The sequence below is a fragment of the Talpa europaea genome (assembly GCF_964194135.1).
Source record: "Talpa europaea genome assembly, chromosome: 6".
NCBI classification, from domain to species: Eukaryota; Metazoa; Chordata; class Mammalia; order Eulipotyphla; family Talpidae; genus Talpa; species Talpa europaea.
In genome coordinates, this window is record NC_140072.1 from 129,526,169 (window position 1) to 129,554,167 (window position 27,999).

The window sequence follows — 27,999 nt, forward strand, 5'->3', positions numbered from 1 at the left end:
ATTTAGTGTATTTAGAAAAATATAAAGGATGAGAAGGCCAGGGAAAGCTAGCAGGGGAGTTGAGTAAAAGTCCATTATTTCCTATATATTTCCCCAGGTTCACTTCCAGTCTAATTGTTTACTCTTTGTTCCTGCTGGAAATTAAAGTTGATCTCACTTCCAAGTTAAGTGCATTTCCATCACCACCATCAGACTAGTTCTCATGTGATCAATAATAAGAACAATATTATCTTATCATTTATATTTAGTGTTTGCTTTATTCCTCTCACACTGTGACTGCTTTATATTCTCAGCTCCAATTTTTACAACTCCATAATGGAGATGTGATTATTTCTGTTTTGGAAATGGAGATTTGGAGAGTAAGAAAAGGCTACAGAAGACTAAATCATTTGCCTGGGGTCCAACTGATGGAGGGATACTTTAAAGCCTTATTGATCACACTCAGTGTGCAAGATCCTGAAGATGGAGTGATGACTGACCAGGCCCCCTTGCAGGGAGCTCTCCTTCTAGCAGAGTATCATGGAGATAGGCAATTATAAACACAGAAGAAGAGATCATGAACAGGAGTGAACAAAGCTTGGCTCTGGAACACTCGACCCAGCTTCTAGCTGTCAGGAAGAGATTTGTTGCCTGAACAGGTTTCCAAGGAGTTATCCAAGTGAAATCTGAGCAGAATAGACAACAGTGTTCTAGGAAGGACAATGAAGTACATCTACAGCTTAATAGTTCCAGGGACATCAGATATGTATAGACCGAAGCATAGAGAATGGGATGTCAAGAGATGAGAAAGGAATGGCAAACCGAGTGCTGATTATCAATTGCCATAAAGACCATGGGAAGGAGTTTATGTTTTACCTTGAAGCAATGGGAAACCACTGGATGGTTTTAGATGAAGTAAGTCAAGTCTTTGGTTTGCACTTTAGAGAGATGTCTGACTGTACAGGAGAATGTATGAGAATGATCAAGACCAGAATCAAGGAGATCTATTCTTCTAATCTAGGTAGAGGGAATGATAACCTAATTTCAGATCTGACAATTGGTGAGAATTAGTGGATTTGAGAAATATCTATAAGTTGGAAATAAGAGAAATAGGTGATTAGTAATATAGACAGGTGTACTAAATTGATCAGGTTAAAACTAAGTGACATTGCTATAAAAGAGTCCACCACCGTTTCTAGGTAACTACTCTCCCAGGCAACTGTACTATGTATTTAATTATCCAGTTGCTTCAACCTAGTGGTAGTTCCATCTTGGTGGAAAGCCACTCTGCAAGCACCAGGTTGGAGAAGAGGAAGACTGGGAGTGTGTGTGAGCTTTTCACTGTTTTATTTAGCCCAATTATTCTGCTTCCATCTCACTGGCTAGAAATAGAAATAGTCCATTGGCTCTACCCAGTGGTAAGAATGCACTAGTTTCTACCACAAGGGCCAGCAAGTTCTGCACTTCACACATTAACTGTGTGTGTGTGTGTGTGCGTGTGTAGAAAGGTGTAGAGTTTGTGTGGTAACAGTGAATAAACTTTGAAAGTCTGGAGCTGATACATGAACTGGGGGAGAGCATGTAGGTCCTGGTGATGTTCATGATTTTGGCTGCTTTGTCCTGAAAACAATGCCATGTTTGTAGAATGTCTTTTTGCATATTGTGGGTCTTTAGGTGACAGGAGTTTGCCCTCTCCACCTCACTACTCCCTGCCCCCACTCCTGCCCACCTTCTGCCAGCCTGGTGTAAGCCTCCCTTTCAAGATGGTCTCTAGGGAAGTTTATGCAACACTGAGAAGTGACTCACCAGCAATTATCAGTCTCTGTGGACTGGCCCAGATTGTAAGTTCATCTGAGCGTGTCTGTAATATACCCCAGAGCCTCCAGTGCCCATGACATTTACATGCACTAGAAAATGGCCAAGGAGAAACCAAGTGACTCAGACATTTTGTTTAGATACATTCCAAACCATAACACAGTATGATTAAACCACATACATCTTCTCCATCAGGAAAACTCTTATTTTCTATTTTGTAACATGGAATTTAGGGGTTGAATAAGAAAAGGGAATTTCTTTAGTTCCTCTGCATAATAAAATCCAGTATCTGAATCAACTACCAAGTCCATCATGGACACATCTGTCCTATGCTTGAAATATAATAGATACCCATGAGGTCAATGTCAGATGAATTTTCTGATATCTAAGAGCACGTGATCTGCAATTCTTGACAAGCCTGTTGAGAAAAGCTTAACATTTAAAATGTGAACTGAAAATTGTGTTTGCTGATCGTAAAAGGCAATCACAACCAGCTCTGTGCACTTTGCTCTTCCTCCTGCCTAAGAAGAGAGCAAAAATTTAGAGTCCACTTTCCTCTACAGTAGGCCCATGGCAGGCTGGCAGTAAATGTTTATGGGATGACTTAAGAGGAGGACAAGACTTGAAGGATTTCTCCTTGACCAGAGCAGCTCTGTGCAAGCTTCCAGCAGGCTGGTGGTGGTCCTGAGTTACACAGACTTAGGTCGCACAACCTTAGAACATGACTTCTTGCGCATCCTTGTCAGATGCTTTCTGCTGTCAGAGGTCAGCCAGACCCAGTCTCCTTTGCACTTTGGGCTGGTACTTGGGACAATTTGCCTCCTCTGTGAGTAGAAGAACTGGGGTGGTGACCCTTGTTCAGTCTGTCACATGGGCTTGAGATGTAGTGGGACCAAATCGCGTCTGGGTAGGCAACTGAGAATCACCATGCTGCCATCTTGGGAAACAGTATTTTTCAAAATTCTCTTTCTCTGGCCATACTCTCACTTCCACTCACCTTTGATTTTTCTCTCCTCCTTTGCTCTCTCTGTGTCCTGCTAGCCTCTGTCCTCTTCACAACATGTTCATGTCCTAACATCTGGATCTCCACCCTTGTGCTTCATCAACTCCCAGAATGAAAGACCATATGGGAAAATCCATGCCCTTTCTTCTTTCTCCCTATCTCTCTGCAAGTCCTGTTCACAGTGGCTCTCAAGCATTGTGGACACTTTATAAACATTCCTATTAATAATAACCCAGAGAATTACCTATTTCTACACTGGCATGATATTTACTAGTTACCTGTAACACCGATCTTCAGGGTCTTTACTCCTGGGGCGGATGCAGGCTCATTATTTCGGTCTGTCAATCCTTTAACCTTGCCATCTCTCCCAGTGGACTGTGATTGGGAGGCTGGTGATGATACTGAGATCATTAGCTTTCAAATCTAACTGCTTGAAGCCAAACAGAATGTATTTTGTGCTCACATGACAATATTTTTCAATATCTTTGGATTCACAGTCCTACTTTTTTATTTTCCATAAAGCTCAGCTTGGATATAGCATCGTCTATCCTTTGGGGACTAACTTTTTATTTGGTCTCCTCGGCAGTGCTGTTAGAAGCCCATAACAATCAAATGACTTGATTAAGGTCATTTCCTGGACTGAGGCAGCTTAATCTCTCTAGATCCTGACCAGCTTCCAAAATGACTTTCCTTCAATTCCATATAGCAATTGTCTTTCCCACTTCAAATTCAATCAAACATTTGATATAAGGAAGTAGGTAAAATAGAAATGTATAGGAAAAGATAAAATGAAACAGAAAGACTTATCTCCATTGATATGTTCCTTTTTTGGTAGTTAATGTTACTTTAGTCAAAATTACTATGTCTCTTTGTGGTCTATTTGTCTTACTCAATAGATCCATATCCTTGAGAGAAGGATTATTTTTTAAATTTCATATATTTGTAACTACTAGAGCCTACCACTGTGCCTGGAACATAGTACATGGGTCTCAGGGGAGACCCTAGGGAAAAAATGTTAAATAGAAAAAAATATATACAGTGATGCCAATTCCTTAAATACTGTTTTTTTTTCTGGTTTTGTTGTTGTTCCCCAATAAAAAGGTTCATTTCCCCCTAATGTTTATTCAGCATCTCATACTAATAACAATACATTTGATAATAAGTGTTGTTTATTGAGCACTTGCAATGAATGTTCCAAATACTAGGCAGTGATGATAACATTAATAAACAAACACTTATTAAGTTCCAGATTATGGATTTTACAGTCTTAATGAAATTATGTTATTGACAGTAGAAAGAAAACGGAGATCTAGGTTCTGAAGGAAAGATTTTCTGAATATCAGAAATGGCCTGATATAGAGGGTATTGCAGTCAAGAAAGCGGCCTAGAGATCTGAAGGGTGAGTGAGAACTCCCTGAGTAAATGGGTGAAGCTTAGGAGAAGAGAATTCCATGAAGAGGGGACAGTAGGTACAAAGGCCCTGTGGTGGAAGAAGCCTGGCACACTTGAGCAGCAAGGAGGATGGTATGGTTGGACTCCAGAGAACAAAGGGGCAGTGGTTTGGCATGAAGTGGGAATAGTGGACCAAACCTGAGTAGGCCTCCTTACAAAGTGTGTGAAATGACAAAAGCATTTTCAATAAGGAATGGGACAGAATTGTACTTTTATTTTGAAAGAGATATTTAGCTTCGTAGTGAAGGAAGGATAAAGCATGTTCTCAGAATCAATAAACATATTCACTTTGAGAAATTTGGCTCACTGTTATGTCGCTTCTCACTTTTTATTACTGTGTCCCTTTGTGGTCTATTTGTCTTACTCAATAGATACACATCCTTGAGAGAAGGATTATTTTTTAAATTTCATATATTTGTAACTACTAGAGCCTACCACTTTGCCTGGAACATAGTGCTGATAGTTAAATTGTTGCCATGTTAATGAATGAATTGAGGGAGATATATAAGTGAATGAGTGATCTTTCATGTTATGAACACGTTTGGAGTTGTTTGGACCTACCTCGTATAGGCTGATACCTCACATTCTTTTCAGAAATGTATATGCTTCCTGGTTAATTTGTAGACAAGTAGGAGTTCTTAAATCAATAAAGGTACAGTGGTTAACATCAGTGGCTGGGGAGGCTGGAATTAGAGCAACCTTCTCCTGAAGTATGGCATCCTCAATTATAAAGGTCATAAACTGGGAACACTGGGGTTCAGTAGCAAAAATGATGCTGGGTCCAATTGAAACAATTCTGCAGAATTCCAGGTTAGGGAATGTAAACTCTGGCAAAAGTTGGGCAAATGGGCAGGCGAATGGGAGCTTCAAGAAAGACATCCTTTGGGAAGGAACCACAAGGTGGATCAGGTTGGGCCTTTTCAATTCTGATCAACTGTGGTGAAGTCTCTCAAACCCATTGGAGTTACATCTTGTTTATTCTTAAAGGGAGATCTGGCTTCTCTTGTGTGGATTTTCTCATTCCCACACTCTCTATACTATAAAATGGTCAAGAAAGTGGGGAAAACATCCTCAAATATAGTTATGTTATGTAGAAAGGTAAATTTTCACAGGGAAATTTGAGGTTTTCTATGTGTATGTTGAGTTGATGTTTGGGGTTTTAAGTGGTGCCCTTTGCCTTAGAGGCTTGATAGGTGACTGCTTAGTAGTTTTAGAAACTACCTTGTGTTTATTTTGCACTGCTAAATAAGATATCCCTGAAAAAAAAGAAAAATGAATGAATGTCATGCTGGTGTAGAATATTAGATGTGAAAGGGCCAGGGTCATGCTTGGTGTCTAGATTTGATGGCTCTTAGCACTGACTTCCTAGCATGTTTTGGAAGTACAATAAATACTTTCCAAAAATGAAGCAAATAACTAGGTCCTGGGTCACATTCAGATGGTTTACATTTAGTTCATAAGAACTTTCAACATGATGTTGATCATGATTGCAGAGCTGCTGTTGCTGAATGTGCACATTGATGTCACCTAACTTGTTCAGTGTTTTCTGGTAGGGTTTTCCATTTTGTCAAATTATATTTAAAATGTGAAACTAGTTCTGTACGTGTCTCACTGTGAATAGAAACAGTTGTGTACCACCTGAGATCAACTGCATTATAAACAACTTAACTCAAGTTTACTTGGCAGTGAAAAAATCGATTTAACTGAACAAATCCACACAATCATATGCTTTCTACAGTGGAGGGGAATGATTATTCTTGCAAATGTGTCATTTTTATTGTTGCCCACATTTTAGCTTTATCCAAAATGATCTTTTGTATTTTTTCCTCCCTTTTGCTGCTTTGTTTTGGCTGTGGATGGACCCTGTATACTTGGCGTCTTCTCTGACATCACAGGTAAGAAAGGACAATTTTGTCCCTTATATTTTTTTTTCTTTACTCCAGTTATATTTACGAGAAACATTACTTATCTGTTCCATGGCTGAAGTTTAATATGCTGAGAATATACTCCCAAACTTGAAAACTGATATCTCTTAGGATGCTTCTAAGATAAAATCTTTAAATTATTGATGACATACGCTAGGCAGTGTTATTTAGATTGTGTGTTGGTATTCAGATATAAGGATGCGTTCTTGAAAACTAGGCTGTAAATCGATTTGTCTTTCCTTGTTGGCTTACACCGTACACCATAACTTTGTAGGGAATGTCCATTGGCAGTATCGCCTTGTTTTCAAAACCTGTATTTTCTTTGTTGTCCGGTTTCATCACTGTTGAGTAGTTGGCTACTTAAAAAGATCAGGAAAATGCAGGTGGTAAATGAGAACCTGATTGTGAGATCTTTGGATGATGAAACAATCTTTTATATTATGAGTAATCACTTCCATCTGTGGGGTAGTTTGTCTCTGTAAAGTGGAATACACAGGTAATTAAAGTAGCATCCTTGGCCACATTGAATGTTCAACACCATTCTTACTCTTGGTATCTGGTGTGCTTTATATCACTTGCCATAAAATTTTGGAATCCTTGAAAAGCATTTAGTTTTTATTTTTACATATTGGAGAAAATAGATACAAAGTTTTGGAGAAGCAGCATGTGTGGTCACTGGGGTATGTATCCCTTTTTATGGAGGAGGCGGATTAGCCATGTACGTGATAGTCAGACACAACCCTGAGATATACGTGATAGTCAGACACAACCCTGAGAAATTATAAATGAGAGCACAATAGGCATGTTAATGAAACCATTTCTCTGGGTTCTCTAAGATGTATCTTTATATGATTGTAGCAAGAGGAAATAGCATTTCTAGCCTCTATTAGCTTTCGTCCCCAAAGAACTGCCTTTGAAGTTATGATTTAATGTTATATCTTCAGCTTTTATCCAAGCTTTTTGTAGCAAAATGAATACTTACAGAACAAACTACAGTTAGAAATAGCTCTTTATATTACTCAATGGCTCTTAATTCATCAAGATACACAATAAACTCATAAGATTTTTTCTCTGTATATATCAAACTTATTTCCCCTCAAATTAGTAAAACAAAAACAAAATAATATGTCTCTATTTTGAGAGCCAACTAAGAAACTTAGAATTTCATTTTGTTCTTATTTATACTACCTAGCGCATCTCACTTTGTGGTGAAATTCATTTTTCATCCAGTATTTGTCCATGTTTCTAAGAAAACCTCATCATTTTAATAGCATTGTTTATGTTTGTTGTAATACTGTGTATCTCTATCTCTCGGTAACATTTTAAATAGTAACTAATATCAAATAGTAATAGCAAATATAAAAAGTACATTTAATTAAAATCATAATAACAGATGATGTTCTTTTAAGTGTTTCCCAAATACCAGGCATGGTGTTAAATTGTTTTAAACAAACATAACCATACATATTCGTGTTGATGTTTGCAGGAAAGAATATCTTTATGTCATCGAATACTAGGTAATAATATTCTTAAAATGTCTTCCTCCATGTAATCAAGTCATTCTTTTTTTCTCTCTTCTCACTGCCACCATTTCTTTCCTATGTACAAAGAGAAATTTTACTCCATTCTCTTATGTTGAACAAATTAGCTTCAGTTCCACACAACCCTTCACTCATGATCAACTCTGAGCCTTCCTTCATGTAGTAAAGAAGCCCAGTGATGCATAAACTAGCTTCATTTATGGGCAGATAGATTACATCTCTGAAGATTAGGCCTTTCAGTTGCATAGACAATAATTATAATTAATAGTACCAGTTCATGGGGTTAGATTTTTTTAGAACATATTTGGATTTAGCAGCAGCTGAGTTTAATTCAGTAGGGAAACATTCATAATTAGTTCAGACCCAGAACCTTCATTCTAGAACTACTACATGTATATGGGGTACAACAGAATAAACACATCTGATATTTGTTTTCGTAATGGAATTCTTGACAAGAAATTAGAACACGTGCATGCTTACCTAAACATGAGAGAATGAGCTGTAGTATGGATTGTCACAAGGTGTGAGGTGGTCAGCCATCAACAAATACTGTCAGTGTATTTTTAAGGGTTATCAGTGTGAATAAAATGTGCAGGGTAGAATCTCGGGGGTATTCAAATGATTAAAATGAAAACAATATTAAAATTCTGAAAAATTTATAAGCAGACAATTTTGCATTGACCAGAGGAAAAAGGCATTTAAAATATTAATATGTGTCTCATCAAGCTGAAACTGCTAGGATATTTAAATGACATCGTTACAGACTCTGTCTTCTCAAGTACCAAACAAGTGCATGGCATGATCGTGATGTCACCTGAGAGACACTTTTACTGGCTTGCCTGTATTATCTGGTCTCTATATAGAACTCTCCAGAAATCTACAGGGTGGTAATCCATTAAATATAGGTCTTTTTACAACATTTGCAGGGTAGTAGGCAAACTTGTTGATAACCCCACGCACTGTTTCTATTATGGTATTAACACAGTTAAGCTATGGCACTTCAAACCGTGGAGCATATTGTGCTATTTTTGTGCAAGCAATCAATATTGAATCACATCATGACAGCCTGGGTGAGCCTCCCGAGGTGAACCCTGCTGCTTCAGTGTACATGGCACATGACTTGTGACTCCTGTGTGCCATTCCCCACACCTATCACAAAGACGTTCTAGAAAATCAGGCTGAGGGGCCAAAGCATAAAAGTTAGTTCTTAACATAATTTACCTTCTTGGATCCATTCCGAAGAACAATGTTAATGCGAATATTATACTTTAGCTAATTAAGTTCAAGGGAGATTTAATTTATTTGAGGGATTTATTCCATTATTTTTTGCTAACTAAACACATTTTGTGAAGCTGAAAAAAAGAAAAACACAGAAAAAAGAAACTCAAAGTGACCATGGTTGAAAGTTTTTCCCCAAACCATATGCATACCATCTGCTAATTCTTCCCATGGTTATTGTTTCAGTATTGTGTGACAGCTCCAGGGACTGGGAACACATTTCATACTAGCTTTAATAAAAGAGTAGGAAACACAGAGAGAGTTATTTACAAAGGGAGGGAAGGAATTGTCCTATTACAGAGTCATTAGTAACTGTATAATTGCAGCATTAATATGCTTACAACACCCAGAACAGTACAGATTTATGGTTATGAGGCTTTGAAAGAATCCTGTGGAAGTGGGGGTTCCCAGTTGTCTCCCCCTGCATGTCACATCTTTAGTGAATGGATGATAGCATCCTCCACCTACATCCCAGCATGTATACTAATAGGCATATGTGTCCCACTGGGCCAGTTCTGGTGATGTTTTACCTTAGCTGTTAGCAACTTTCTCTACCAGCCAACCCATATATACATGGCCTCCTCCGGATTCAGTCCTATGAGTGACCCTCAGTCAGGCCGTGGTCTTGATGCCTATGCTCATGATGCTCTCATTTCCATGCCCCTAAATTCCACTTGCAGATAAGTGTATCTCAAGGATCTCCTGGACAACTCTGTTATCACTTGCTCATTGCCTCCCACCCAGAGGATTAGATCTTTGTACAATGTGAATCATAACTAATGCTTATGAATAAATCCTTTCAAGGTGCTTTCCACCTATCTTTGTTACCCAGGTAATCAATATAAGCAAACATATGCTACATTTCCTTAGAGTTTTGCTTCTTTTAGCTTTTGCTGGTAAATGGCTAGAACAATCTCCATTCACCCAAGTTATAGCCTGGCTGTGTTTGATTTCCTGCCTGTGCCTCCTTTGGAAGAACTTGGGGCATGGTTACTTGTGGTCAGCACACAAAAGTTAATGAAATTGAACTGAATTGAAATCTCTTCTATATTTTCTTTCCTAGCGCCCAAAGTCTCACCTCTCTCTTGCAATTGGACAATCTTTACCAACCTTTTGTGTTTGCGTTGTTAGCCCGGGGTCCACGGGGGTTTGATAGCTCATCCTTGGTGACGATGTCATATTTAGCAAACATCTATTTGTGTCAGCCTGGCTACCTGATATTATGAAGGTATGGCTTTGGAAATGAAGGCTATTGTCTTGTTCCCTCTTTCATGTTAATCTTCTTTAGTAGCTTCATTAAAAGCTCAATAAGCGTCATCATCACAAGTGTTTAATTTCTCCCAGGTATGATACAGAGACTATGAAAGTCATATTTTTTAGGTCTATATGGAACAGAAAAATTAAAGGCTGATATGAGAATTATATCAGAAAAATAAAAGCTGACAAAAGAGTTAGGGGGACAGGTCTCACCTCAATCCAGATTTTGTTATTAAGGCTCCCATTGCCTGGTTCATCTTGTAAGGAACTTGCCTCAATGACTCTGGGCACCTCTACATTTATCTTTCTCAAGGGTGTGTTCATATTTTAGGGGTAAAACCTCCTGATTTCTCTTTCCCTCTCATACCTGTGGCAGCTGTAGGCAGGTCAGGTTGCTGTTGTGCCTGGGACTGCTATCACATCTCAACGCCTGTTTCACAGAAGCTACCATTTTGTTGATGTCTGCATTCTTCAGGCGTTTGGTTCATTTTTGCAGCTTTTTCTGGAAAATCAACACATTCTCAGGAAGTGACACTCTCTCTACAATAACTGGACAGAATCCTAATTCTTTCAACCAATTTTAGAGAGATTGGCATGCCGTTTTACTTTTTCTATTTAAGGAGCATATTCTAGTTGTCTAATAGCTGGGTTTAGGGCTATTGCATGAAACTGCTCTCTGTCTTGTGTGTATCTTCCTATCTAAGATGTTCTAACATCAGGGTGTATATCCTTCAATTCCCTCTTAAACAGATGAGAATTTTGCCTTTCTGGGAATTCTAGGTCTTTTTTTTTTTCTTATAGAATTTAGTCCTAGCAGCCACAATTAGGTGATCAGTCCTAAAATACTTTTACCATTTCTAAAAGGGATTTTTTTTAAATTGGCCTTACTGAGTGTAGGGTAAAGAAAATATCAGGCTTTTCTGCCCTTCCGCCATCAGGATAATAGATGATGGATCCTTGTCCTAGATGCATGCCTGATGGCGGGCACCTGGAATAGGGTGTGGGCATAGGTAGATGGGATTCAGCTGAGCTAAGACTGTGCTTTTTAAGGGCAGCGTCACGGGGATGCCAGTAGCAGCAGCAGAAGCCAAAAGAGAAGCTGAAAGAGAAGCTGAGAAGCAGCAGAACGAATGCCAGAGAGCCCACATAGAGTGAAGACTTGCTGGGGCTGGGAGGCTGGCAGGCCCCCCAGCCAGCACCGCTGCCTGCCATATGCCTGGTGAACCCCAATAAAAGACCTGCAAAAAACCACTGAGGACTCTGACTCCTCCTTTACCTGGTCTGCATGGGATCAGAAGAACCTGCACTGTGTCCCATCCTGCCCTTACACTGAGACTCTGATACAGTAACGTGTTACTTCATACAAGAGATATGTTCTGAGAAATGTATCATTAGGTGATTTTTGTCTTTGTGCAAGTGTCCCAGAATATGCTTACACAAACCTAGAGAGAGTAGCCTACCATACACCTAGGTTGTATGTAGGGACCACCATTTTCCCTGTCACCATCATTGTTGACCCAAACAACATGTGATTTTACGTATATGTGGGTGTAGAGCTGACCTTGAACTCTTCTGTGACTTCTGAACACAAATTAAAATTGATTTGAGGCTCCTTACATGTTGACAGGAAGTACAGTAGCTTCCATTTTGGAGATCCTCCCTCTCTTAAAGTTTCCATGAAACCTGAGGGCTTATCCAGTCCAAATTGGGGGCCAAAAGGTCAGTTCAATTTCCATTATAAGAGAGGAGAGATTGAATCCTCTTCAGTTTGCTAATGCTATTGCTGGCGGCTGCCAAGGTGGGTGGCTGTTGAGAAAATCATGCTCCCCCGCTCTGACAGATGCTGCTAATTCACATCTCCACATTGGCCAGGGGCGCTCTGCCAGTGTTGACTTTCGAGCGAGGACAACTTTAATTTCTCAGAGCCATGCTCAGAAAAGTTGCCCTTCTGTCGGCTGCCCAAGGTCATCGCTCTTGATGTTTAATTCACTTAATCCCTTTTCATGCACTTGGTGAGTAAGGAGCTGACCATGAGTGCTTTCTTGATAAAATAATCTTTTATATTGTGAATGATTATAAGAAGCAGCCTTTACTACTGTTCTCTTACTGACCTCAGAAACCTGTATTTAGTGGTTGGGCTGCTTTCCTCTTCTTGCTCTGAAAACACAGAAGACTCATTTCTTCGATCATTCACTGTGCTGAGCGGGGCTGCCTCCATAATTCTGGGTTCCTTTCTACTAACCTTTTTCGGTTTCCCTCAAGGATGTCAACGTAATTCTCTGACACCTCTCTCAACAGAAAAACTTGAAAAACACATTAGAGCATTGTGCTATATTATACCTAATTGTGTTAATCATTTAGGCTTTAGAATGATTTATAGGATTTAAAGTGAAAGCCATTTGCGGGCCCCCCTGGTGGCATAGGGGTTAAAAACAGCGCTATCAAGCCATTGCCAGCCATTGTAGCATGAGTTCCATCCCCTGCCAGGGAGCTGCCCCACATGGCACAGTAGACCTCTCCTGTCTCCCCGCTGCTTCCCTCAGCAGTGTACTTCAGTCAATCTGCCTGTTCTGCTCCCACTTTGTCTCTGGTGAATCCACTCATCCCCTGTACCTCTGGCCTACACCCCAGTTCTTATATGCATAAATAAATAAAAATAAATCTTTAAAAAAAAACACAGCTGATTGTTGTACAGCTACTGGTCCCAATAATAATAATCTACACTTCAGATAACCCGTGTTGTTCGGAGACCTCTGCTTGAGACTCAGGTATGTACTTAAGGTATAGAGTAACATGAAGACTAATTCACAATATTTTTGCCCCAAGGACAAAGTGAGTTTGCACCCAACATCTTGTCCAGTTGCTCTCTTTCCTTTCTCGCATCTTCGTTCCTGTTTCTTGCCCTTCCCCACTGCCCTGCTGGTTTTCCTCCCTTGCTCAGTGAGGACATCACTGTCACTTCTCCTGAACAGTATTACACTATGCCTTTTCCCACCGTTGCCCTGCAATGGTGACTTTTCTGTTTTTTCCACTTCCCAATTATAATACCCTATTCTTATTAAATGGATTCAAGGTTTTATTGGTGCCAACTTGGTAGTAGAATGAGAAATTCCCTCTCTTCCTGTGCCAGCATAGAAGACGTAATGGCGGAAGGATCTTTCTTTCAAGGGCTCTGGCCATTTGTGTGACATGTCCCTCCACTTTGTTGTCTTTTTTTTTTTTTTAAAGATTTATGTATTTACACATACAAGAACTGGGGTACAGGCCAGAAGTGCTGGGGGAGGGGGTGAGAAGATTCACCAGAGACAGAGTGGAGAGCAGAACAGGCAGACTGACTGAAACACGCTGCTGAGGGGAGCAGCGGGGTGAGACAGGAGAGGTCTGCTGTGCCATGTGGGTAGCTCCCTGGCTGGGGTTCGAACTCGTGCTGCAGTGGCTGTGGATAGCTTCATAGTACTGCAATTTAACCCCTTCTGCCACCAGGGAGGTCCCCACTTGGGTTTTTATTTTTATTTTTTAGCTAGTTGGCAGCTCCCTTATTACCAGTGTTTTATGGTAAACCTGATTATGAGAAAAGGCCTCTAATTTACTGCTGCCTCCTTAGAGCAGTGTCTGTAACATGGGGAGCTTATGGTTTTTTGACCTCGGTGGAAAGAGTCGATGAGGAAAATAGCCACAAAATAAGTAGAGAGTTTGTTTCTGATTTGTCTATGACTTCTTTTAGTGAATGCTTTAGTCCTGTTCAAGCTAAGATTATTAAGAGCTTAATGAAAAGAGCATATTTCCTCTTAAAGAGCTATTTAATGAAGATTCTAATATTCCAGCCTGGGGCAGGGGATATAGAATAGATATGATTTCATAGGGCCACCCACACATTGTTCATTATATAAATGTGTAGCTGAGATCTGAATCTTAGTATTCTTGAATATATCCTTTTGAATTGTGACAAATATACATACAGAACAATGCAGGCTATTTAAAAAAAACTCATTAAGGTTTAGACTTATTTTCATATAACATGCTACCCTCGTGGACAGTGACTTCCCTCACTGCGTCAGTGTGAGATCTGGACACAAGGAAGTGTGAGAATCCTGCTCTGGGGTGTCCTTAGCTGAGCCTTCTGGTTACCTGGGCCAACACTGACCCTACTGCACAGAGCTCCAAGCACAAGGCTGTGCCTCAACCCATTCACCTAAAATTCCTTTTAACCCATTTCCAGGTGTTTCACCCCTGTCTCCAGTAGCCACACTTAATGCTAGTTTTTATTTTATCATTGACTCTAGAGAGATTTGATTCCTGGAAATGAAGTCAAGACTGTAGGGGGCAGAGCATTTGAAGTTTCTAGAAATTTCTGTGGTGCTCTGGGAGCTTGTTTCATCAATGCTTTCCCCCTTGTGTGCTCATCTGTTTTACCTGTTAGGAGATTCCTGAAGATAGACTAGTGGATCAGGAAGCTGTGGTGTACACACATACACACACACACACACACACACACACACATGTTGGAATAGTACTCCTACAAAGATTAACACTTGCCATTTTCAACCACATGGATGGAACTGGAGGGCATGATGCTAAGTGAAATAAGTCAAGAGAAGAAAGACAACTACTGGATGGTTTCACTCAGACATGGAAAATTGAGAAACAGAATAAAGGAATAAAACCAAATCAATAACAAAATCTAGAAATCTGACTATAGAATTGAGGGTGCCAGAGGGAGAGGGTGGAGAGGAAAGGAAGGAGGGGGTACAGTGCACTATGATGGAAGACTAAGGTCCTCTGGAGGGTATGATCCTATACCTCTAAATCAATGTTTGAACTGATAGCACCTCAATTAAAATATTAATTAAGAGGTGGAGCTTGTATTTCCTCTCCTTAAATAGGCAGAAACAATGTTCTGAATCTTTTCCCCTATTGAAGGCCAACCACCTTGTAAGAGATCTGATTGTTTGAGCCTGAGGTGCCTAGTTAACCTTACAGAGAAGGCATGCAGAATGAGAAATGTCTGCCCCTACCTCCCCTCCAGCTTCTCTGACCATCCCAGTAAGATGACAGCCCCATAAATGAAAAGTCATCTCAGACATTCTGACACCATCAGAAGACACAACATGAGCAGAAAATGCACACACAACACAGAGAGCCCAGCTCGGACTGCAGAATCATGAGAATATTGTTTTTTAAGCCACCAAGCTTTCAGTGACTTATTATACAGCCACAGACAACTGAAACCAGGGCTGGTACCTCCGATCATTTGAGAACACTTTGTGAAGACATCAGCAGTACTCAACAGTGGGGAAGAAGGCCAGACATAGCACCATCAAGCTGATGAACTCAAAATCAAGATTACCCCAAGGAGAAGGCTGCTGCTTCACTGGTGGTATATAAATTTAAATATGGCTGACCAGATCTTCAACAGAAAGAGTATATTATTTCATGGCTTTTCCTGCTAAATATTTGGATTTTATTTAAGATTTTTATTGGGGTAACATTGGTTTATGACATATATAGGGTTTCAGGTATACAGCATTATGCTTGGACATCCATATTGCTACATTATGAACACCACTAGCAAATATCTAGTTTCCATCCTTAAGCATACAGTCGATTTCTTACTGGATTTACCACCCCTTTTCCCTCTCCCTTCCAGTAACCACCAATTTGTTCTTACAGGCTAAAAGCTTGTTTTGTCTTGTTTTCTCATTTGTTTTTATCTTCCACATATGAGTGTAATCATACAGTGATTGCCTTTCTCCATCTGACTTATTTCACTTAGAATAATACTCTCAACGTACATCCATGTTGTCACAAATGGCAGGGATTTTTTTAAAGATTTATTTATTCATGCATACAAGAACTGGGGTACAGGCCAGAGGCATGGGAGGGTAAGAGGATTCACCAGCGACAGAGTGGGGAACAGAACAGGCAGACTGACTGAAATACACTGCTGAGGGGAGCAGCGGGCGAGACAGGAGAGGTCTGAGGTTGTAGGTCAGCTCCCTGGCCGGGGATCCAACTTATAGCTTCATAATGCTTAGACTTAACCCCTTGTACCACCAGGGAGGCCCCTGGATTCTCATGATTTTTTTTTTTAATCACACAGGACCTTTTGTAGTGGAGAGAATTAAATTGAAAAGATTGTTCATTAATTTTTTCAACAAGTGCTTATTGAGCATTTACTATGTCTTGGATACTGTCCTGGGAATGCAGATGTAAAAAGAAGAACCACAAATCTCTACTATGAAAGAACTTGCACTGTAGTGGGAGAGACCAACAATGAGTAACCTAATGGAGTAAATTACTGAGTGAATTTAGAAACAATAAAGCAATGGGGGGAAATAAGGTAGAATCAGGAAGAGGAAAGGGTAAAGAGCAGTTTTAAGTCAGGTACTTGAAAACTGACATGTGAGCAAAGACTTGAAAGAGGGAAGGGAAATGGCATGTGGAAGGTGGGGATCAGTAGCCCAAGTAACCTGGGTCCTCTGGCCTGAATGTACCTGACTTGTTCAAGACAGGCCAAGAGCCAGTGTGGCTGGAGGTGAGTCATTAAAGGGGAGAGAGTTGGAGATGGTGTAGGGCCTTGGAGGTCACTCAAGGACATTGACTTTTATGCTGAACGGTCTATGTGGCCAGTGAATTGTTTTAGAAGAGAAGGAGAATGATTTGATTTCTGTTTTTATCATAGTTTTATTGTGATATAATTCACATATCATAAAACTCACACTTTTAGAGTAAAAAATTCATTGTTTTTAAAGTATGTTCACAGAGTTGTTGTACAATATCACCATTATCTAATGTGAGACCACTTAATCACCCTGAAATAAAATCCTGAACCACTTAGCAATCAGTCCCTACTTCCCATCTTCCTACCTTTGACAACTACTAATTTACTTTTATCTCAATAGATTGGCCTATTGTGGACCTTACACACACACACAGAAAATCCGTGGCCCTTTGCAACTTGCTTCTTTCACTTAACATCCACACTGTAGAATTTTAAGGTCCATCCATGTTATAGCTTGTCTCAATATGTCATTCCTTTTCATTGCTTAATAGTATTCCATAGCATGACATGCCACAGTAGTTTAACCACTCTTTAGTCAGTGGGCATTCAGGTTGTTTCTACCTTTTGGCTATTACAAATAATGCTGCTATGAACATTCACGTGTAAGTTTTTGCATGGCTGTAAGTTGTCAGTTTTCTTGGATATCTGCATGTGATCCTAATGACTCCTATGTCAACCTGTCTGCTCTGTTGAGAGTTGACTGAAGGGAGTCTACTATAGTAAACCTCTTGCAAGACGATGTCGACCTCGAGATAAACTGCTTTGGACCCATCTTAGGACCTGGCTGAATCAGGAATCCCTGGAGATTGCCCTGCTCAGGATGATCCCATCACATGTCAAGTCAGCCTGCCATTCTGAAAATGGTGTGAAAAGCCTCATATTTAATGGATTAGCACTCTGCGGCATATGTTTTCTAGAGAAGAGTTTCTGTGAACATGAAATCTGTTAAAATACAACTGCCCAATAATAGGGCCACAAGACATAACTGCAGCTGGTTTGCAAAGAAGGAAGTTGTGGCCATATTACTGAAATGCTTTGACCAGAGTAGGCTTCCTCAGCTGAGAAGTGCATGCCAATACACGCCATTCTTCACAATGCTCAAATTTCTTTGGTAGAGTGAAATTTGGGTGGAAGGAGTTGTGGGAGGAGATGAACAGATACAGAATAAAAGATGGTACCCACACATCTTTGGACAATCATATGTCTTTTGGGGGGGTGAAAGGATGAGAGGGTGAGGAAGGTGGGAGGGATGGAGCGAGAGAGTGCGCCAGAGCACAAGCCACATCTGTCAGGTTTCCATGCCATGGCTGATGAGATCATCAGTACACTGAGCCTGTGCTGCTGTTTAGAACCTAATGGTCTGTTTGCTTAACAGAAGGGTGTTTATTCTTTGAACACATATAGCACATAAAACTGTCTTCTAAATAACAGAACGTGTAGTAAAGTGAATGGAGTGCCTAGCACTGTATATATGTATAGTTGCTCACATAAACCTTCATGACATCCTCTGCCCAGAGGCAGAGGGGTGATGAGCAGGGATTCTGAAACCAGACTTCCTGGATTCAAATTCCAGCTCCTGCCACTGATGAGCTGCAGTCCCTGGACACATTATGTAACTGGGCGGTGCTATTCTCTTTCTTATCAAAGGGGATGATACTAGTAATTCACATCATTGGATGGTTGAGGGGATTAATATATGCAAAGTCCTTAGAGCAAAGTTTGGTCCACAGCGAATGCTCCGTGAGCCACTGTGTGAGCTCAGCTCTGCCAGAGGGCCTTGTGCTTTCCACCCACCTTGCAAACGGCCTCTTCCTAATAGAAGAACACATCACATGTGATTTATTGCTTTGCTAATTTAGCTATTAAACTTCTAGTAGGCTATGAGATCCTGATGAATGTCAGTGTTTTTTTTTTTTTAAGATTTATTTATTTTATACAAGAACCGGTGTACAGGCCAGATGCACAGGAGGCTGAGAGGATTCACCAGAGACAGAGAGGGCAACAGAACAGGCAGACTGACCGAAATACACTGCTGAGGGGAGCAGTGGGCGAGTCAGGAGAGGTCTGCTTTGCCATGTGGGATTCTCGCCGGCCGGCTGGGAGTTGTAGGAGGAGGTGAATATTGACAGAAAGAAGCAAAATTTCAAGGAACACAAGGTTTAATTCATGTTGCTCCTTATATGGCAAAATATGTTCTACTTTGTTCTTCTCCTTAGACCTATAACCAAATATATAGACCATAAATCATGACTATTTATTAAGGTCTCATGTGACAGGATCTAACTTTTCTTCCTCAACAAAATCTGTAATAATAAATAATAGTGTTCTTGCAACCCCCTAACTACTCTCCCCGTAACTTCTCTGTGTTGACAGCACTGTTCAGTTAGCTTCCTGTTCCTGACGAGAGTAGAGACTTATTTCAGTGATACATGAAATGCCCATTTCTGAGATCATCTGGTTTCACAGTTCTTGTACCTAGCAGGCACTCAGTGTTAGTTACTGAATGGATTTGCACAGCTTCCAGTTAGGAAAGCACCAGCCTAGGGCCTCCCTGGTGGCACAAGGGATTAAGACGCAACCTAAGAAGGAAAGCACCAGCCTATCCTGCCTTGTCTATGTGGGCACAGGTTTATGTCACATTCTTTGCCAGGGGGTTTTGGGCTATTAATAATTGTTACGTCTGTTGAGCACTTCTTGTGTGCCATGTCAGGTGCTAAAATCTTTATGAACACATTTAGTGATTCTGAAAATCTTATAAAGGAGTTATTCCTGTTATTCCTACTTTAGAAGAAGCTAGACCAGGGCATGGCACAGTATTGCTGCAGGGTCTGATAAGGACAGAAGGGGATTTGAATCCAGGCAAAACCATTCCTAACACTGCAAGATTCCACTGCTTTGCCCCTCTAGGGGCCGGCGACTGTGGTGGCAGGTGAGTTGTAGGGAGTCTGGGAAACTGCAGACATTTGACGCCAGTTCTGAACAGGTGTTAGCAATTGCTTCACCATGGCGTTCAGCCAGGCTGAGGATGCAGACAGGAAAAGGAGACATCGAATGACAGGGAGACAGCCAGAAATAGGGAGGCACAAAAAGGAAGGAAGTTGACAGAGCTTCAGAGAGGGGGCCAAGTGGCTAATCCACAGAGTGATGGATGGACACACCTTTACCTCGTGATAGTCAGTGGCCGCCTTGTTCTTTGTTGCATTTACCAGGTCCCAAAGTAAATGATATAATTAAATATAACCTTCTCTTAGAAAATGAGGATTTTTTTTTGCTTTCACTTTTTTTCTTATGAGCAGGTTATAACGTCAGATCACTACTTCGAAGAAGCTCCATAGTGATGGAATAACTTACAAAAATGTATGAAATGTGTAACATTCTGTTGTATGATGCCTTATGCAGCAGTAGTTACTACTGGAGTTTCAAGGCAAAACTGTTAAATGTACAAATAAAATTCAAAATAACACTTGACCAAAAGTCCAGCTTCTCTGCCCAGTGCTTCTGGGAAATATTATCCCAAATGAGACAATTCAGACCAAAGTACTATATTATATAGCCAAGTACTAAATTGTGGTGACATCCTTCCGGCAAGGGTGTAAATAATGCTTATCCAACATGATGGAAACATTTCCAAAATTTTCTAAGTGATCTCCCAAAGCAGCTGAAAATATCTTTAATGTGGAACAAATTTATTCCTTTGTAATTGCTACTTTACATCCCGTGTAATCACATGGGAGAATTCCCAAAAGCTTGGCAGGCTGTAGTTTGCATCCATCAAAAACATTTGAGAAAATAGGAACAGGCAGGCTTCCATAAAATGAAAGGGCACTAATAAGAACAGCACAAGGGTCACAGAGGTGAACCCTTTGTGGGAGTGCTCTTCGCCTACTCCTTCCAGGAACCAGCACTTTTAGGTAGATTTTTGCATTGGGAAGACAGATCTATGAATTCTCAAAGTGTAGCTCAGGTTGTGCATTAGAATGTTCTAGGGGATAGTCTCCTTTGTGCCATGCATCTGTCCAGCTTCAACAGACCTGTTAGCCAGACCCCCACCCCCCACAGCCCTCTCTGTCAACCAAAGAAAACCATACAAAGCCCCCTAAAACCCTTGGATTTAAATGAATTAAAGAAATGCATTTAAATATAAAGGGATAATTACCTGCTTTGACCAATTCTAAATACGTATTGCAAAACAAGACATCACATGGTCATTAGGTGACTAGTTATTTAATAGAGAAGTTGGGGGAACTCTTGTAAACATCCTTTCCTAAGCACATAGAGAAAATAAATACCTAAGAGCACGTCTCTCTTGTTTATCTTCCACAAAAGAGTATAAGTCACATCAAGAAATACAAGTGAGGAAGTAGCAGAAAAACGGTTTATGCACGCTCTTTCTGCAAAGGGCTTCACTAAGATTTTTGCTGGACTAGTGCTTTTAATTGGAGTTTTTTTTTTAAATTTGAAAGCTTCTGGTTCAGGTTCTTTCTGACATTAATGGTTCAGAGTTTTACTTTGCCACTGTCTGTGGGATCCTGCACACGGAATCGATATTTCTGTTTCTTTACCTGAAATGCCATTGTGTGACCTTGAAGAAGTTTCTTATTCTTTTTAGGTCTCAGTTTACCTACCTCTAAGAAGGAGCTAAATAATGCAGGGTTTTTTTAATATAAGATTTAAATAATAGATGTCTGAAAAAGCTTTTAGATTTAGGATTTGAAACCACTGTATAGTTGGCAGTGATAATAATAGTAATAGGTTGGATTAACAGAGAACTTTTCATCCCAAAGCTCTAATCACTTTTACATTGTTCTTCCATTTGTCCTCAAAATACCCTTAAGAGCTGAGCATGAGAAGTATCTGTTTCCTCATTTTGCAGATGAAAGAATGAAGAGGATTTTCATTACAGAGATATTGCAATGAACAGTAATTCTCAAAAACAGTATTTCTGATTCCAGCACTTTTTCCTGATTTTAGAATGGCAGCTGTCTTTCCACCACATGCTTTATATACGAGGGGAGAATCTTCCCATGAAATCTGTGTCACCAAGTTGTGTTTCTGCCATGGGTTCATCTCTTAAATAGGATAAAAAGTTTTTCTTTGCAGTTATCACTTATTTTCCTATTGAAGGCTGCCCTTCCATTTTGCTGCTGATCATTGTATCTGTGCTCAGTGCCATCCATGAATAGAGAGAGATCCCTGTTATTTCTGCCCCCTGTGAGACTGATTACATTGTTGGCGTCCTGGATAAACACTTGTAAGATAGGCACAAATAGCATTATGCTACGGCACAAGTTACCCATATGCTGCCATTATGGTTTTCAGATGACTTCCACCTGTAGCAGCGTGGAGCTGAAAACCAATCACTCCTCTCCCGAGAACATTGCAATTTCTGCTGCTGAAATGGAAATTGACAGGAGGAGTTAGATACAGCTGTACCTGATCGTCCAGGGATAAATTATTTTGTGTAATTGTTAGAGCCTTGCTAAGACTTAATGGAATGAACATGTTGTTTTCCACACCCATGGGTATGGCTAGTCCTAGCAAATATTGTGTGCTTGGATTTGAAGGTGTGGGAGACTGTCAGCCTGTTGACGATGAGAAAAAATTAATCTGAACTGCTGATAAGGAAGAAAACCATACACAATGAATTAAATTTAATAGACTGAAATAATGTTTCCCTTTACTATTTCCATGTGGGAATATGTCAGACTTCATTTAACTCAATAACTACGGATATCAAGGACTGCTGCACCGCAGCCTCTGATGGAGAATTCTCCGTGGCAATTTGGTGTATCAGTCACGGCCACTGTTTTGGTTCACCTTACCTCTTCATGTGGAATGAAATGATGTGTGTCGGGAGAGGAACAGAAGGTGTTTGGTGGGTGATGACACGCTCTTGTGATTGTGTCTTCCAGTCATGCAGAGTGGAGGCGGGTTACACCCTTGTTGGACTTGCCTTTCTGGAATCCAAAGAAGGGAGATCTGCCTTTTGGAAGAAGAGTTTTGCCACTAGGATCCCACTCAAAAAAACACGTTCCCTTCAGTTATTTGACAATTAACATGTTACAGGGAAATCCACACATACAGAATTTGACTTTTTCCCTGTATCTTTGTTTACTTTTATAAACTAACAGCTAATAAGAACATCACCTTCTTCATTCTTCCCTTCTCATTTGATTAGTTATAACTTTATCGATCCTGTAAGAGTGTGGCAAGCATCTTCAAAATTTAACAAAAGACAAATGATTCTAAGTATTCAGATAGAGTCATTACTAAGATTTGGTGCAGATCTCCTCTAAGCAGAGGGATGGATAAAAATAAAAACGACATAGAAATGTATTAGTCCACATGCTTCTGGTTGAGTGTGTTTCTCCATCATGTTTCCAAGGGCTCTGTGATCCTACATCTTCACCCTGTTTCCCACCTCCCTTTGTGCTCTGGCGGTCCAGAGGCATCAGCACCTCCTGGGACTGTGCTACCTAGATCAGCACAGAAGGGTCAGGACAAAAAAAATAATTTCCAATGCTATTTTGGCACCGGCAGCATGACCTCTAGCAGGAAGGATGAGCAGTCTGTTTGAACCCAGGAGATTTCCGAGGAGACACAGAGCTAAGATAGTCGAAAGAAGAAAAAGAAAACAGACTAGTTAAGTTTGATGAAGGGCGTGAAAGTTGAATTAAGTCCAGTAAGTGTGCAAACAACAAAGCCAGCAGCAGAGAACACTTAAAAGTTCGGAAACTACACCTGGCAGATGTCAGAAGCTGCCCCAAAGAAGCCTGAGTCTCGGAGTCTGGAGCTGGTGGTTGTTGCCTCTGCTGCTGCCTTCTCTCCCTTTTGCAAAGGGAGTTGGTGACCAAGTTGGAGTTGCCCAGGCAGCTGTGGCAGCATGAGGAAGGTTCAAGGGCACAGATAGATGGAAAAGAGCTGAAATTATTTTCAGTAACCTAATAGCAAAATGTGGAAGTTGCCAGGCACGTCACAACTAGAGTTAGTGCAAGACCAGTGCATCAGATTCAGTTTGATGAGAGACCCGATCATGATTATCTTGGCCAAGAGACCATAGATCTTAGGAAAAGTTTTGGAGAAGATATGTTCAAGGGGATGAGAGAATATTTTTGAAATTAAGGTAAATACTGAAGTGGCACTTGAAACAGAGACAGCCCCTTCACTTTGGGATGTGGAATTCACTAAGCTGTTAACTATAGTAAATGAACAGCCCTTCAGAGTGATTTTGAAGACATAATCCAGTGCACCAAAGAGGGGAAACCGTGCAAGTCCCAATAAATAATGAACAGGTTTTGATAGTAATGGTTTAGAATTTCAGAAACGTATTTTATGAGTAAACACCTGGGAGTATTTTCCAAAACAAGGACCAGTTGGCCACTCCATGAAGCTGGTTGTCTGTGGCCTTCGAAAAACCCATATCTGTGTGTTAACCAGAAGATAGAACAAGAGTGTTTTAGAAATTATTTTAATGAAAAAAGGGACATTCTGAAAAAAGTGAGAGTTTAATTGAAGACCATGGAAATTTTTATTTTGAGCTGTTAGAGATGGATATTATAAATAAATAAAATAAATTTACTAGGAAAAATGTATTATTCCATATAAACTATTTTCATATAACCATTCCGTTGAGTTTTATGTAATAGTAACAAAAGAAGTTGAGTGAATAAAAAGGGATTGAGATTCAGCTAAGATCTTTTCAAGGAATATTGGGACCTGGAAAAAATCAGTGAGGAAATAAGAGTGAATTAAGAACTTTTGAAGTTGACATTGCAATGTTTGTTATGCCTATGTATTTGATATTCAGCCTTTATATGTTGACTCCCCGGTATGAGGAAATTAGAATACTTTTACCATTTCATATTCCAACAACCTCTATTTTTATTAGTTACATTTTTAGGCTTTATATTGTCAAGGTTTATATCATATACACTTGGCTGGGTAATATTAATCTCCTGTGGTTTCATAATTGTAAGGGAGTATTTAAATTAATAGAATGTTCAACTCACACCCTTGTACTACTGGTTTCTCATTTTTCGTTTTTGACTTTGATTCATTCTTAATTGATAGGCTCTGCTAAGTAATAGCCATACCCACTTCACCCATTATTCTGTATCTCAGTTATAGAGGCTGACTTCGTTCTCTTCCTGAGTTCATGTGACATAATCCCTCTTTTAAAAGATGATCAGCATTATTTTATTATTGTCGTCATTATTATTTATTTTCTTTTCTTCTCCAATTGCATTCTCCTTACTCTCATTAGAATGCATAGCCATTCTAATGTGTTTGATTCATATGGGTCTGTTGTATTTTACACAAGTGGCATTGTGTGAAGGGCCTTGATGAACGCCTTGCCTCTCAACCCAACTTGGTCTTTTAAAGAGTTTTCCATGTTTCTGTGTATACCCTCTAGTCTGTTGCATTTATGTCTTCATATTATGTGTAATTGTTGTCCAAACTGGACAGTTTGGGGACTAAAAGAATCCTATTAATAATTACACGGGGATAATAGACACATTGGAACTGAGCAGCCCACTGCCACGCAACCACCTTCTTCTTTGTGTGTGTCTCCACATTGTAGATTTCCAAGGTCAGAGGCATGGAAACTGAGATTGTGTGCAATTTTCAGCCACCACTACCCTTGCTGTGACGGATATGCTTTTATCTGTCTCAGGCCACTCTGTGAGAATTTCTAGGCATTTGTATCTTAGAGTTGCAGGGTCAGATGTGTACTTATGATGGACTTTTCCAAATGGCCACGTGACCCTGCATATTGACTATAGCTCTACATACTTCATCAGTGGTGTGGAACCTCAGATTCCCACACCCCTCCAACAGTCAACATCAGGCAGCAGCTCTCCAGTATTGTTTACTTTGATGGGTTTAAAGTAATGACTCAATGTTATTTGAATTTGCATTTTTCTAAATACTACTGAGTTTACTCTCCCTTGAGTTTACTCTCCTTTGAGTTTTTCTCTCCGTTGATTTACCCCTACATATGGCAAGTCTGGTTTTTGGCTGAGTTTCTTGCTTTTGTTGGTTTGGTTTTTGAGTTGTGAGCACTGTAGGCATATGATTCCCTGGTTGGTGTTAGATGGCAGACATCTCCCTGTCTGTCATTTTGTCATCGTTGATGTGAACTTTGCACATGATGTCTTAAGTTGAATAGAAATTCTTTTTTTTTTTAAGTTAATGAAAGCCATTATTGTTGCTTTATGTCAGTGCTTTGAGGTTTCTGACATTTAAGAAGTTCTTTTGCATTTCTTATAACAATTCTCTGTTACTATTAGTTTTATTGTTTTCAATGCCACATTTTGCTTTGAAACCCATTTTTGTATACACTGTTAGATAGGAATACAGTTTTATTTTGCTCCATGCAGTGAGCCAGTTCCCCAACATTACTTATTATGAAGATGAAAACTCAATTGATGTAAGCTGCCAAATTAATCAAATCAGTATTATATTTATTACTATGACTTTGGCATATTTTCAAGATATCTCAGTGCATATCTTTTTCTTTTGCAATGTTGAACCAGCTATTCTTGAAACTTTTATTAAAATTTTAGAATAAGTTTTAGATTGACATTATCAAAATCTTCCAAAATTTCAACTGGCATTTTTATTTTGGTTGCATTGACTTTAAGATTGTTTTGTGAAGGATTGACTTCTTAAGTGTTCCTACTCAAGAGAATAAATTGTCCATCTCTTTTGTTTTCTATAAATCTTTGAATGGCTTCAAAATCTTCAATATGATAGATTCACAAATTCTTTAAACATTACTAGATACTTCATTTATTCATTGTTAGTGTGAATGAGACCTTATTACTAAGTTATATTTCCTAGTAGCTCATTGTTATGGGAAAATGCTGCTGTCCTTATAAATTGTTCTTGTATATGTCAACTTCATAGAACCTTTTTATTAATTCGAGTGTTTGTTGATTCGATTGGTTTTCTGTGTGATCAATTACATCACCTGTATGTAATAAAGGTCCATTTTCCCTTTCTCTCTTTTCTGATCTTTAATCTCACGTTTCTTTTTCTTTTTTCTTTTTTTTTCATGACAGGGACAGACCTTCCACTACAGAAGCAGTGACAGTGCTGCTCAGGGATTTTTGAGGAAAGCTTTGTGGAAGTCGCCTTCCCTTTGTTCTTATAAACCGGAGAATATGTTTCTGTTACTCCAATTGGATGGTTGCAAAGTGAATATAGAACCTTTTCTTTCCTTCAAGTTCTGTAGGCTGCAATTCTATTTCATATCTGTGTGTGTTGCTTTGGATAAATCTAAGATCAAACTGTACTTTTCCCTTTTAAAAGTCTCCCCTCCCCTCCCCCACCCTTGTTGGATATCTACATAATATCTTTCCTTACCCTTGAAGTTCAGTGACTCTTTCACAATACGTTTTGGCCTTGATCTTTTTGTGCAATTTTTTTTCTTGGCACGAGATCTAAAGATTCAAGTCTTTATTTTGGGAAAGCTTTTTCTATTACAGCATTGAACATTTTAAAAAATCCCTCCCTCCCACTTTACTCTCTTCTTACAGAATACCAGTAACAGTTATTTGGATTTTTGGTCATTTTTTCTATGCTCATTGTCATAATCATTTAAATATCTTTGCAAATTTCCATTTCATTTTGTAAGGTTTCACCGAGGTCCTGACTTTTTATGTGGATTAATTCTAATTCTTTATGTATCTTTCCCTCCCACTTCTTAGTGGAGTTCTGCTGACTTTCTTTTTATTTCCTTACATTGTCTTAAATATTCTCTGAACTCCTGTATCTTTTTCACAAACTCTTTTCTTCAGAGCTTCAGAATGTCAATAATTTCTTTGAGGCAACAGAGAACTCTGCGAATTTGCCTCTCCTTCCTGGGATAGCACCTCTTATAATGTGTGTTCCCCAGGGTATTATCATATCTCTTGAATCCTTTTGTCTCCCAGGCTTTATGCAGAACTCCTGGATCCTTTTAGATGTATACTTATGTCATAATGGGGGCCCCTATTTATTGAAGGCAAGCACGTGTGGATGCTAAAAGCCAGACATTCTCTAGAGCTGGAACATTCTGAAGACTCTTCTCACTCAGTCTCACTAGAGAGACGTCTGTCAGATTTGAGAGTTCAAGAGGTTGTTTTGGCTCAGAGCCAAACTGCCTAGGTCATGACATCTTACTACTGTCATGCAATTCTTGCA

General features: G+C 39.7%; 1 protein-coding gene and 1 pseudogene across 2 annotated transcripts in view; both read left to right on the top strand.

The window, feature by feature from the left end:
* HS6ST3 (heparan sulfate 6-O-sulfotransferase 3) overlaps window positions 1-27,999 on the top strand; it is a gene marked incomplete at both ends in the record, with an annotated part of 589,865 nt that overhangs the window by 336,170 nt on the left and 225,696 nt on the right. The window lies entirely within an intron of this gene.
* On the top strand, window positions 772-27,963 carry LOC311172508 (small ribosomal subunit protein mS31-like; annotated as a pseudogene). Its single transcript has 4 exons — window positions 772-894; window positions 23,761-24,309; window positions 26,877-27,045; window positions 27,821-27,963. The product of its transcript is annotated as a small ribosomal subunit protein mS31-like (transcript).